This window comes from Poecilia mexicana, unplaced genomic scaffold (assembly GCF_051168715.1).
Source record: "Poecilia mexicana isolate PSO_F unplaced genomic scaffold, ASM5116871v1 scaffold_19, whole genome shotgun sequence".
In the NCBI taxonomy this organism is placed as follows: domain Eukaryota; kingdom Metazoa; phylum Chordata; class Actinopteri; order Cyprinodontiformes; family Poeciliidae; genus Poecilia; species Poecilia mexicana.
This window is the reverse complement of record NW_028263388.1, coordinates 19771338-19784465: the sequence shown is the minus strand read 5'-3', so window position 1 is coordinate 19784465 and position 13128 is coordinate 19771338.

The following is a 13128-nucleotide window of genomic DNA, read 5'->3' as shown; positions in this document are numbered from 1 at the left end:
AAAGATTGATACTAAATTATTTACCGACATCAACTCAACAACATGTGTCGTTTCTCTCAGAGGAGAAAAAAGGTGGCGGCCTGCCACTGTGCACCTCTGATACGACACAGTGAGTAATTAAACTTCAGGAATTTATTGTATTTTCTCCGACAACAACAACAAAAAAAAAAAGACAAAAAGACATTTCCCAAACTTTTCATGTCTCCGGGTATATTTCCCAGTCAAATCCCTTAAAATGATCAGAAAGCATGAAACACTTCCCCAACATTTTCAGTCCAAATGAAGCCAAAATTACCTCAGACTGAGCTGAACCAAACACATGAAGCTCTGAGAAGTTAAAGACTTTCACTTGAGCTGGAATGAGGCCAACTTTGTTTTCCCGTTGTTCATTAGGCGGAGGTTTAATTTCGGTTTCATATTTAATTTCCCGCTGTGTCATTGTGAGGAAGTCAGATCAAACGGAGGACAAACTGGCCCTACAAAAGCAGCACTCTCAAACAGAAACCCCCCCTTGTCGTTTCCACTTCCCATTCTTTTAACCCCCTACCGAGGACAATCCTGGAAGGTAGATAAAAAGAACAACAAAAGATAATTAAATCTAAAAAAGGAGGAGAAAATCTTTGTTTTCTCACTCAAACAGTTGGGGATAGATTTTAGCACAGTACGAGTTGGGCTAATGTATGCGATAGCCCGATGGGAGTCCTTCAACTTTTACATTCTGTCTCAGACACGCATGTGTAAGCGCAATATTACGCTTCCCTGTAATTGTAATATATTCCTATTTTTACCTCCGTACCTCGTTTGGAAACACAAATAAAGCAATACAGATTTTTTTTTTTTTAAATCAGCAAAAGCCAAATTTACAAAAAAAAAAAAAAAAAAAAAAAAAAATCTACAATTATCAATTTACACGTGGAGTGAAGTCTGCATTCATGTGCATTGTTGTCCCAACTCAGGTCAGTCCCATCAGTGACAAATTTAAAAGTATAATACAGTAATGCTTCACATAGACCGGGCTATTTAGGCGGGAATTTAATATTCATTGCTTTTGCAGCTTGGTTGGCTTTTAGGTGCTATCACCCTCATCCACCCTCCTCCCAGCCCCACCCACTCCCAGCTCCGCCGCCATTTACACCACTACATCCAGCAAACAGGGGCAAACGGCAGTGGCTGGGACAGACATCTGAACGCACATCTAGCCGTCTCTTTGACCCACCCTCCGTCAGTCATCCCCCCCCTATTCTCTGAGCAGGGCTGCCTCTCTCTGTCCCCCATCACTCTCCCTGTCCTTGTTTTTGATCTTCAAACGCTGGTAGGGATAATGACTACAAATCAGGGATGAAGGTGAGTGATCACAATGTGGCCCACCCATCCCAGCTGGCCTTTTTACTCCCCTCGTATGATGCATCTTCCTGACTCTTTCTGAGAACTCGCTGAACTGTACCGTAAGGATTTCGTGTGTGGTTCACGGGAGGCAGAATGTGGCAGGACACATCTTGTGTGGAAGGCCTCCAAAAATAGGCATGAGCACACTGTTTCGACCTGATTTAATTTTGTGCTTGAATGTTGGCTCACGCAAGTTTTATAACAACTTTACTGATATTTTGGGAATGTGAGTAATGCTGTTTTTTTTTGTTTTTTTTTCGTAACGCACAAACATCATAAAGTTAGTCAGTTTTTTTTTTAGCACAAAATAGCGCATTCAGCTAGTGATTTTCAATGATGACCTATTCAAAAAAAGGACAGGTTTTAAAAATGTTTAATACAAACAGCTCTTTGTGCAAAACCCATTCAGATGTTTCCATCTGTCAGGTTTTTTTTAATACATAGATTTCGGTTTGTAAAAAAAAAAAAAAAAATCATAAATACATGACAATAAATGTCTAAATTTCCAACTGCAATAAAAAAAAAGAGAAAAACGTTTCATGAATGGCATTTAATTTAAAAAATTTAGAATTTTTGGAGTTACTAATCAGAAGTTGGTAATTCCTCACCTTGAGGATTGGTGTGTTGCATGTGTTAGATGTTTCTGTGAACGAACACAATTTAATATGTATTAATAGATCAATAGTAGGCTGCCTGTTGAAGCTGGCGACAACACTGAGGAGATAAATCAATTATCTGAATCAGGTGCTGGAACAGGAATATGTCTAAATTGCACATAAACAACAAACTTCCAAATAACAACACCCCATCTTTGTTGGAAAAACTTCCTGTTCTAATGACAACGTTCATGCGACTTTAAGATCTCCTTTCTGTTTGGCCATCAAATCAAAAAGTGTCCTCCTACCAGGAGTCATATCCTTTCACATCATAAGTTTCTAATGGGCAGTTTAGATGATTCATGCCAATCAAACATCTGTTCTCTGTTCCCTTTGTCAAGAGGAGCACCTGTTGACCTCCGAATGACCTCTGCTGGTAAGCATTGTGGTGGGAGAAAGCTATACTATAGTTTCCTGTTTCAGACTGGAGATTGGGAAAAGAAAAAAAAAAAACATGAAGAGGTTTTATGACTACTGTTTACCTTAGTGGAGAACTGCCTCTTCTCACCCTCCCCCTTTTTTGTTCTTAATGTGCTGCCGAAAAAAATGTTTCACTAGGGAGCAGGAGGTGAAATTTTTCTCATCCAAATGGATGGCAATTTCCCACCATTTAGCACCTGAAGGTAATTAGCTTGAAGAGATTGCGGAGTGAGAAACACGTTCATGGAACATTAACTCTCGTACATTCTCCAGTTGCAGAGAATTAATAGGAAAGATTAAAGTTTAAAGAGAGCAAATGCCATTACCACACAAACCACCTCTCTGTGCCACCATCTTGGGCTAACTTTTCCCTCTCTTTATAATAAGTCTGCATTTCACAATGGCACTGGAGTCTGGTGTACAATAGCAGGTAATAAATGGTGGAAATGAGACAGTTCTTTAGGGTTGCTCCATGGTTCTGTATGAGATAATGGGGAGCCTCAATAGCCTGCAGCATTATTTTTCTCCTTAACAGCTTTCTGCTTGCTTCCACTACTCTGATGCAGTATGCTAATAACCATTTCAAACACCCTTGTGCTCATGAGAATGCTAAGCAAATGCAGACTTCAATCTAATGAAGAATTTAACACCTTCAATTGTATAGGCCCCACTTATCTAGCCTTTAAATATCATTTTACACTCACTTTACTAGGTACACCTTTGCTAGTAACAATTTGGACCCCCCAACTGCCTTCAGAACTGCCGTTCTTCTTTGTAGCATACATTTAACAAAGTTGTGGAGACATTCCTCTGAGATGCTGGTCTATATTAACATTATAGCATCACACAGTTGCTACAGACCTGATCAGTTTCATTGGGGAGCAGGAAGTGCCATGGATCTCAGATCCATATTTTAAATTTTCTGTTCCCTCTCATCCCAAAACTGCCCTCCAGCATTGAGATCTTGTGACTGTAGAAGCCTCGTCATTTTTATATCCATGGTTCTTAACCAAAAAAAACAAACAAAAAAAAAAAACATAGACTGCTCCCTCTTGGTTAGGTGTATCAAATGCAGGAGTTAAAATGTCATGTCTTGTAGATGAGTGAGGGTGGGATGGAATCATAGATGGATCGATGGATTGGGGTATCATCTTCTGTAACGGAGGCACTGTTTATGTCTGTTGTCATGAAGAAAGAGCAGAACCAAAAGGCAATCCTCTTGGCTTACTGGAGAGCTATGGTCCAACCTTCACCTACAGCTGTGGGACATGGATTATGACAGAAAGAAAGAGATCCAACATGCAAGTGGGTGAAATGAGTTTTCATTGTAGGTGGCAGGGTTCCCTCGTAGAGAAAGAGTGAATCTCAGTCCCTTGGGAGAGGGTTGGCATGGTGTCACTGCACTTTAGCATTGAGGAGTTTCCTCATGAGATCTTCTGGGTACGTCCTGCTAGAAGGAGACTCTAGGGCAGAATCAAAACTTACTGATTTACTTAAACGTTCTCACTAAAACCAGGAAGATAGAGCAAATAACACCAGTTTTAAAGTCCCTACACTGGCTCCCTGTAGCTCAAAGAATAGACTTTAAAATACTGTTAGTTTATAAATCACTGAACGGTTTAGCACCACAATACCTTAAAGATCTGTTATTGCTGTACCAACCGTCTAGACCCCTCAGATCTTCTGGTTCTGGTCTGCTCTGCATCCCCAGAACCAGAACCAAACGAGGAGAAGCAGCATTCAGTTTATATGCACCACAAATTTGGAACAAACTTCCAGAAAACTGTAAAACAGCTGAAACACTGGGTGCCTTTAAATCTCAACTTAAAACCCACCTGTTTAGAATTGCTTATGGCTAAAATAGGGTTAGAGCCCCAGTTAGACGACATTTAACTGAAGTCCCAAAAGGGGTGCGGGTTTTAATGTTTTTATCTTTTTTAATCTTTTTCAAAATGTCTTTCTCTTTCTCACTGTTTATTCAATGTCACATGCTGCTTTTATTTTAATTATGTAAAGCACTTTGAAATGCCTTGCTGCTGAAATGTGCTATACAAATAAAATTTGATTGATCTGATTGATTGATTGCTAGGTATCATATCTGTGCTGGGGATATTATGGGATCCCCAGAATGATCTGGAGACCATCACTTGGGATTTTTGTTGTGGGATTTTTCCTAGAATTACCTCTCTGACACGCTTATAGAAAAGAAGAAGGATGGATAAATGGTACACGGTGGTCATAAAGGTTTGGCTAATAATACTCAGATTGACAAAGTTCTTAAATGGTCTTAAATGGCCCAGGAAAATAACACCATCTTCTTAACTGTAATTCAGAACAGGATGGATCCACGCCTTTGTGTTTTTAACCCCGAATTCTTACCCTATGGCAGATATTCATTGGCTAAGCCTTTGTGCAAACAGTTAATTTCCATTTCTGGTAAGCCTGTGGTTACTGAAGCCTCAGTTTCCTGTTCTTGGCCAGCAGGAGTGAGATCAGCTTCATGGTGTAAATGCCTAAATGCATCAATGTGCTACCATCCATACCAACAAGAAATTAAACATGTGTTCCTAATAAAGTGGCCAGTGAGTGTATGTGCAAAATGCAGAAAGAAATGCTCTGCTGTGTTTTAGAAGTACACTCATCTTGTAGCTTCTAAGCTTTCTGTGCTGAGGAACAGAGTATTCTAAAGTAGATCAAACCAATGCGATAAATCATACCTTTGTATTTAAAAACTGAAAGAAATTAAATTGAGACATGCTGGAATTTATTGCCCAGAAAATCCCATTCTACTATCTGATTTGAAAAGTCCAGTCCTCCAAGCTCTAGAAAATCTATTTTCCACATTTTAATACCCTGCATAACAGTCCTCATAATTCATTCGAGTGTGTTAAGCACAGTTTTATTAGATCTGAAACAAATTTTGGTGGGGGATCCTATAGGCCATTAACCATGGAGTAATTTTATCCTTGTTTCCTTAATGATGCCATAATGGCGAGTGAATTTCTTAACTAAAGACCAAAGAACATTTTGAAGGTCAGCTTCATCTACAGACTCCTTCATGCGCTTCTGTGAGAGATTGGAAAAGTCTTAGAATTTTGAAGAGTCATTAATAACGCTAAAGCTGAAGGCCTATTTGTGTTATAGCTTTCTACCTAGTAATGTAACAGTTTCTCCCTGTTCCTCTGCCCCTTTTCCTTGCTTCTCTCTGCTTTGCAGCGCCTCTCAAGCAGAAAGAATAGAGTGCTGATTGAGAGGGTGCAAATGGCAGCGCGGTGACAAACAGATCCCAGATGTGGGTGCCTCGATAATTTAAATTTTATGCCTTTGTTATCACTTTAATCATTTTCTTTATTCGTTTTGTCTCAGTGATCGGAGAAACAGTTGATAGGCCGAAATGTCCTGGGAACAATTTTTATTTGGTGTGTGGTGCAAAGTCTAATTAGAATTAGAATTTTGCTGAGCCTTGAAATGGCTGGTGCTTTATCCTGATCGCCTTAGATATTGTTCGAAGTCAGTCATTTGTCATAGCAGAGCATGCTGGGAAGGCTGTTGCTAATCAAGCCCCTATCTCCTTCACTCTTTTTCTGCTGCCATTGCACCTCTGTCCAAATAAATGCTGTTAGGTAAGGATGAATGCAGCCTTGGCTCTGACACTGAATGGTGTGGATGCCCCACAAAGCAGCATTTAAGACAAGTTAAACCAAAGTGGAACTTTAAAAGAAACTTAGAATTTTCATTTTTTTAAGGAACACCGACATTTTTTCTTTGCTCTTTGTAAGCTTATGATGTCTGGAAGTGTCTTAACTTATGAGCTTTTCACTGTGTTCGAGTGTTTTTACTTAATCTTCTTTTATTAAAGGCTTTGTGATTAGTTTATGTTCATATGTTTGAAATTCCATTTTCTGTACTTCGTTTTAGTTAATTCTTCTGTTCAGTTTCTTTGCCAATTCCTGTTTCTAATTGTCAGGTGCCTCATCCTTTAGTTTTCTGGTTATATGGCTTTGTTAAGATGTCTGAGTGTGAGACAGATATTTCTAAACCAGAACTAAACATGGAGAAGCAACATTCGGTTTCTATGCTCCACTAATCTGGAAAAGACCTCCAGAAAACTGCAAATTAACAAAAACACAGAGTTCCTTTAAATTAAGGTTACAAACTCACCTGTGCAAAATCTGCAAAACTGGTAGAGACATATTCCAAAGTACCAACAGCTGTAATTTTTTTGCAAAAATGGTTCTACAAAATATTAAAATAGACTTGCTGAATGCAAATGCACACCACCAATAAACTGCATTGCAATGTGTGCATTTATGAAAAAGTTCAAGCATTTTAAATCAAATACCAGAACTTTGGAAGTTTCACAAACGACATCTTTGGTACTGACTTGGACTCATCTCTAATGAATTATGAATTAAGTCAGACTCATTGTGAGTTATTTGAGTTTCTTGAACAATCCGTATCTGATAAAGAGGCCCAATATATCAAATACTGATTATCCTCGCAGTATCAGTGGGTGCAATATTGCAATAGCAAAGGAGTGCTTGTATACAATACATTGAATATATTTGTTTTAAGATTCATGCTATCAAAATTTGTCCAGTATGAATGCTAAAAGTCATGAAGAGACTTCAGTTCATTGTGAAACAGTGAAAAGAAAATGTGGATTATTTACTCTACTATCTACTAGTATCACCATTATATATATATGCTTACAATTTAAGAAGCTGCATTTCATATTCTTCTCAAAAAATGATTATTGTCAACTCTGAGAAAATATATGTAAACCAGTTTTATTGGGTACATTCAGAAATAAGTTACATTTAGTCGAAATGAATCGTAGATCCAGAGATGAAAGAGCTCCTTCTTTTATGTGAAAGGGAGAGGTGCGGAAAGTGTCAGCGATGGTATTTAAAGAATCTAGGAGTCTGTAGAACTGCCCGAGTCTTTTGTCCACCAGGTGAGCAGGGGTTCATTCAAGAAATTGAAGCTGACAAGCCTTAACATTTAGAAATGTAACAATAAATGGCTTTTATGCAGACATGTCCCGATGCGTTGGTGGCACACACCATCAGGAAGAAAGCCGTCGTTCACAGATGTCACACTCAGTGAATCTATCAGGGTAGGGGAGCCCTCACTAAAATAAGACCCCAAGAGGACTTCAGCCATCAATCAGACCCATCACATCACACCACTACCAGTATCTTAAATGTATATTATGCCCTTTATACTTGTGCGAGGTTTTTATGTTTTATTTTCTATTTCTGTTTCAGTTTTCTTTTTCATTTATAAACACTGTACAACCATTCTGTGACCCGTAAGTACATTCACAGACATCCAAAATCAGCTTTTTGTAAGTTCTTTAGGAATTGCCAGAAAGCCAGCGTCTCCCTGCGACTCCTCTTTTTTCAGATGCTAAGAAATTACCCTCAGTGGGGGAAAAAAAAAAAAAAAAAAAAAACAGCAAAATGTACCTTTAATAGCTCGAGACATTTTTCTTTTTCAGCAACAAGTTTAATTGGAAAGAAGTAGATTTGTCTTTGAATGGGCAGAAAAAGAAATAAATCGGTGTGACAAGATGATCGATTAGCTGTAACTCTACCTGACACAGAAATTAGGGTTTTTTAATGATGGGCTGCCTCTTCTTGGACATGAAATTCAAATGCTCTCCCAAAGTCTACCTTCAGCCATCACTTGTCTCCCTCGCTTGTACGCTCCAAACGCAGGCACTTTGTCTTTGTCACTGAAGAAAGGACATTGTTATTACCGACATGTCTTTGTATCAGCCAATTTCATTCCTTTACAAGTAACATCTCATTGAGTTTACCTATGCCGCTGGCTTATGTTTTATAACCTGCAGAAAAAGCTGGATGATTAGGATTACATTCTTACTTTATCTATCTTTTATTCTCTATCTAATTATTCTGCACTCATACGAAGGATTGTTTTAAATAAATGAAACTATACTGCTGACTGTATGAAATTATCTACAACCTTTCTATCTACGTATTTAATATATTTTGATACTAAAATAACCAACCATGAAGAGGCACTAATTTACAGTTCATAAAATGTGCATATTTCTCATTTACGACCAGAGCGAGGCATAACGTGGCACTTTTTTCAATCAAATTATAGGACAAAGAGCGTGATAAAGAGTCGGAGGACTTTTGAAGCTTAAAGGTAGCTTATGAGGCTCAGCAAGCAGGGGGGGTGGGATGTGGGGTCGGTGCTGGCTGAGAGGGTTAGGTGGTCGCAAGGTGTTCGCCTGTGAGAGTAGTGATGCAGCTCTCAACCGTCTGTCCACATGGCTGGAGGTATTGATCCAGTTATCATTGCTAGATCATCACTATATAGACTCAGGAGCACAGAGCACTGGGATGCCAACTGAGGCTCACTGACTGAGAGACTGCCTGGAGGAGAAAAGCTGCTGCGCTAAGGAACGAAGTGATATTAAAAAAAAAATAATAATAAAAAATTGCAGGGTTCACCACATGGCTGGTTCCAGCATTTTTAAAAGCTCTACAGAGTCTCTGAACGGGAATGCTTTTTCTTACCTAGCAGCCGCGTGAGCTTTAAATATTTGCTCAGATACAAAGTTATCAATCTGAAATGTTCAAGGGCTCAAGGTTGAAACATAAAAAAAGAAAAAGAAACGGTGTTGCTTTTTTTAAACATTCAGAAAAAAAAAATAGCTGTATCAAAGCAAAAACATCCTGGATGTGACGTGTAACCAACAGTAGTACGACAATAGATTCAGTCAGAGCAAGCTCCTACTGACGCCCTGTACTTCAAGACATAAGGAGTTTCTTCTGATTATCTGAATGGTGTAAAGTTGGGACTATCCAAACATTTAATGCTTTGTAGTTAATGTCTTGTGCCATAAGAAACAGCACTGCCTGTCATCCTGGCAGCAACCCTCTGGTCTGATTCTCCCAGTAGAATTGTATCTTCACACAACTGAACAGTGAAAATCGATGTAAGTTTATTTTCAGATATAGGATGGAGCTTTATTATTTGAAAGTAATCTCAGAACAGGGTCCCTGCTCCTCCGCAGTGAAAAACGTGGCTTTCCAGTCATCTGATTAGCATGACTTCTGGATGCCTCCCTTTGAAAATTTTCCCAGGATGCCCCAAGGAGAGCAAACCGTCTGCGCTGCCCCTGGCCTTGAAATGCCTGGACATTCCCTGGAATGAGCTGGAGAGAGGAAGTTCTGGGTTTCCCTTCTGGATTCACATGGAAGACAATGGATGGATGGAAGCCACAAGTGTTAACACTGATTTTGTTGAATGTAAAGCATTAATTTATTAGCATTTAAGTCCAAGTCGTGCACCTAAAAACAAATCCTATTTGCATTTTTACCATCTCCAAGCCTTCAGACAACACCAGCAAGATATAAAATGTTCAATGCTCTCTTAGACAGAACATGCAATAAGAATAGCAAATTGCCCGACGCCTTAAAGGTGAGGGCTTTCTGAGAGCAGAGGCTATAAAGCTCACCTCTCCTCACTACTAAACGTCCAATATTTCATTTGCTTGATCACCTTGCCTTAACAAAATCCCCTCATTACAGATTTATTGCAGCGTAGGTCACAGTGCAGTGGAGGTGCAGCATTCTCCAGATGTTTATGAATCCTAAGAGCTTTCTGCTTGCCCAACTTGCACAGTCTTTGTCTTATTTAGAAAGAAGAAAATGTGATATATGACAGGTGATAGTGCCCTCATTTGTTCTGTACATTGCCTCACGCACACACCCCACCACATGTCAGTGCCAGTCTCGGTCTACCAGCAACTGCCCTCCCCACACCCCTCCCCCCCGACCCGACCATGAGAATCAACCCCCACTCTCCCACAGCTCTCACTTCCACTCCACTACCTCCAACTCTCCAAAATGATTCTGTTGTCCCTGGCGTCCACCGCGAGGAGGTAGGCCCAGAGCTGTGGAGCACAGCCGCCACCACCGCCAGCATTGCCTCTGAAGGATAATGCTGTTTATTGCATTTGTCAGGTGTTTGCAGCAATACTTTGTAAGTCTATTGCCTACTTACTGCCTTGTACTTTAAGCTAGTGCCGATGTGCCTCAATTGTGCATTTCTGGTTGTGCTTTTTTTGGCAAATTGATTCATGACAAAAGGCTTGTAAATAGGAAACAGCTAAAAAAAATTGCCACATTATATTATTCTGTTTTCTATTTCTCTTATTTCAGCTGACAGTGCCTTGCAAAAGGAGTGTTTACCGTTTGAGTTTTGTTTGTTTTACATCCAATCAACTCAACTTGAAAATATTTGGTAATTTTTCCTAGACTCACATGAAGTAATGCTTATTTTTTTAAAGTTCAAGATAAATGATCGTTCTTCTTTGTTCAGTCACCTTGATTTGCGAGCGGCCGTCTTGACTAACTTTTTTATTAATTAGGTGTAATCTATTCCTGTTTGACTCCCAGAGTATCCTTGCATTTTGGTTTTCCATGCTGAGGAGTCGTTTACCCACAGCATGCTACTGCCACCATCATATTTCTTTGTGTGGACGGCGTGTCCATTATTTTTCCATCATTCATATCCTTTTGAATGTAAGGAAATAAGTTACATTTTTGTTTCATCTGACCAAAAACGCACCTTCCACATGCTTGATGTTTTCCCCACACATATTGAAATTGTGGCCTTCAGGTTTTCTTTTAACAACTTACCAAAATATCTTAATTTTTAATAAAGACCAATAATTACAAATTATGGTGACTTCTGATTCATTTTCGCTGAGTTTTCTTTCATTCATGCAATATGATTCAGACTTTTATTTGTCAAAAGACTTGGAAAAGCATTTAAAATACATCTGCATTTCACAATTATGCACTTTTCTGTGTTAGTCCATCTAACAAATTCCCATCCAATAGATTTACATTTGTAGTTGTTATGTGAAAAAAGGTAGACAAGTTTAAGAGGTATTATTTCCCCCCTTATTTTATCAACCTGGTTGTTCTTTACTGGACCAACTATTGTTAAAATAAGTGATTCCATTCAGTGTTTTCTTTTATAAAGTCACAGTAGCCTGGTATGTGAGTGCCACTGTAACATTATTGATGAGATCATTATTATGTATAGGATCCCTCAGTGAATAATAACCCATTATCTTTCATTTTTCCTGTTTTTGTCAGTGGATGTTGGAAAGGTTAGGCAATTTATTTTAATGTTAATACTGTCAGGCACTTACAGAGCCATGTCTTTGTTCCCAATGCATTTTCCACATGGGGCCATGATTGGTTTTAAACTAGACTACATCTTTGAACAAGCTATTCCAACAAATCTCAGTGCAATTCCTTTTCTTTTCATTCAGTTAACTTCAGGTCACATTAACGCAAAAATACAGAAGCCCTAATGGTAAAGCTTATTCAAAATAATCCTGATCTGACCCACAATAAAAACAGAACCACAACAGAGTGCAGCTGAGATCTTCATTTTAAATCCTGCAGTGATACAAAACATAAGGCAGCTTGATAGTGATATAAATATACTTCCACCCATAGACAAAGGGAAGGGAGAGAAAAAAATGCTCTGAACGCTTCAGTGCATTTAAATTTATACAAACTCTCCTTCTGACAGTGATGAATGTTACACTGTATTCTACAATATGTTTAATGCATAGGCCTGTTAAGTTTTCTATTCCTGTGCTGCGGCGTGGAGTCACCTCCTCTGCAGTTTACGAGATACCAGATAATAAAACCAGAGTCAAAACAAGAGTACATCAGTCAATATCCGCATGGATGTTTTCATCATGTACCTCGTGTATTCGATTCCGACGGTAGATTCGTAAGATACAACGTTAGCATGAACTGTAGGAATAAATCTGCAGTTTTAATTTCTCTAGCATTTCGTGATTTATTTTCCTTCAAATGTACTTTTGCACAAAGAAATCCTCTGTTTAAGCACAGCTAACACTTTAAAGGGAAAACTGAGTTTAGGAACTGAATTTACTTTAATTACACACACTTCCCATATTTCAACTACTAGTATCATTGGAAAGCAATAGGAATAGATTGTTACCTCAGTGCCACAGTAAAACCTGTAGAGGATTTGCTTACCTTAACTTCTAGATGATTAAAATACTGCCAACATAAAGAAATCACATAAAGAAGATGGAAGCTTAATAGGTTAAAAAAAGAGCACCTTTTCTGTACTTCATTGGGTCTAGATGTTTGTCTCTCTCTCACACACACACACACACACACACACACACACACACACACACACACACACACACACACACACACACGCACACACACACACACACACACACACACTTTTTTGCAGCCTGAATGAACCATGGACATTTCTTGATATGTTGTAGAAACTATATATATATTTATTTAAATACATTCCATTCTACTCTTTTGAGGGTTGTCCATTCTAAGTTTACTGTAAACACCTTACTGATAGTGGAAAAAAAGATAACTTTGTCTTCCTCACTCAGTAGCAACCTTGACACTGAAGAGTGTTTTTGTCAACATGAACTGGTGTCGCTTTGATAAAAAAAGATCCGTCCATCTGTTTGTCTTTTGCTCATCCAAAATTGATGTAAGCATCAAGTATCCTGCATGGTTTTATTACACTTTACTGAATCAATTGATTAACTTCCCATGGTTATTTTACACATCGTTCACTCTTTTTGTGCTTT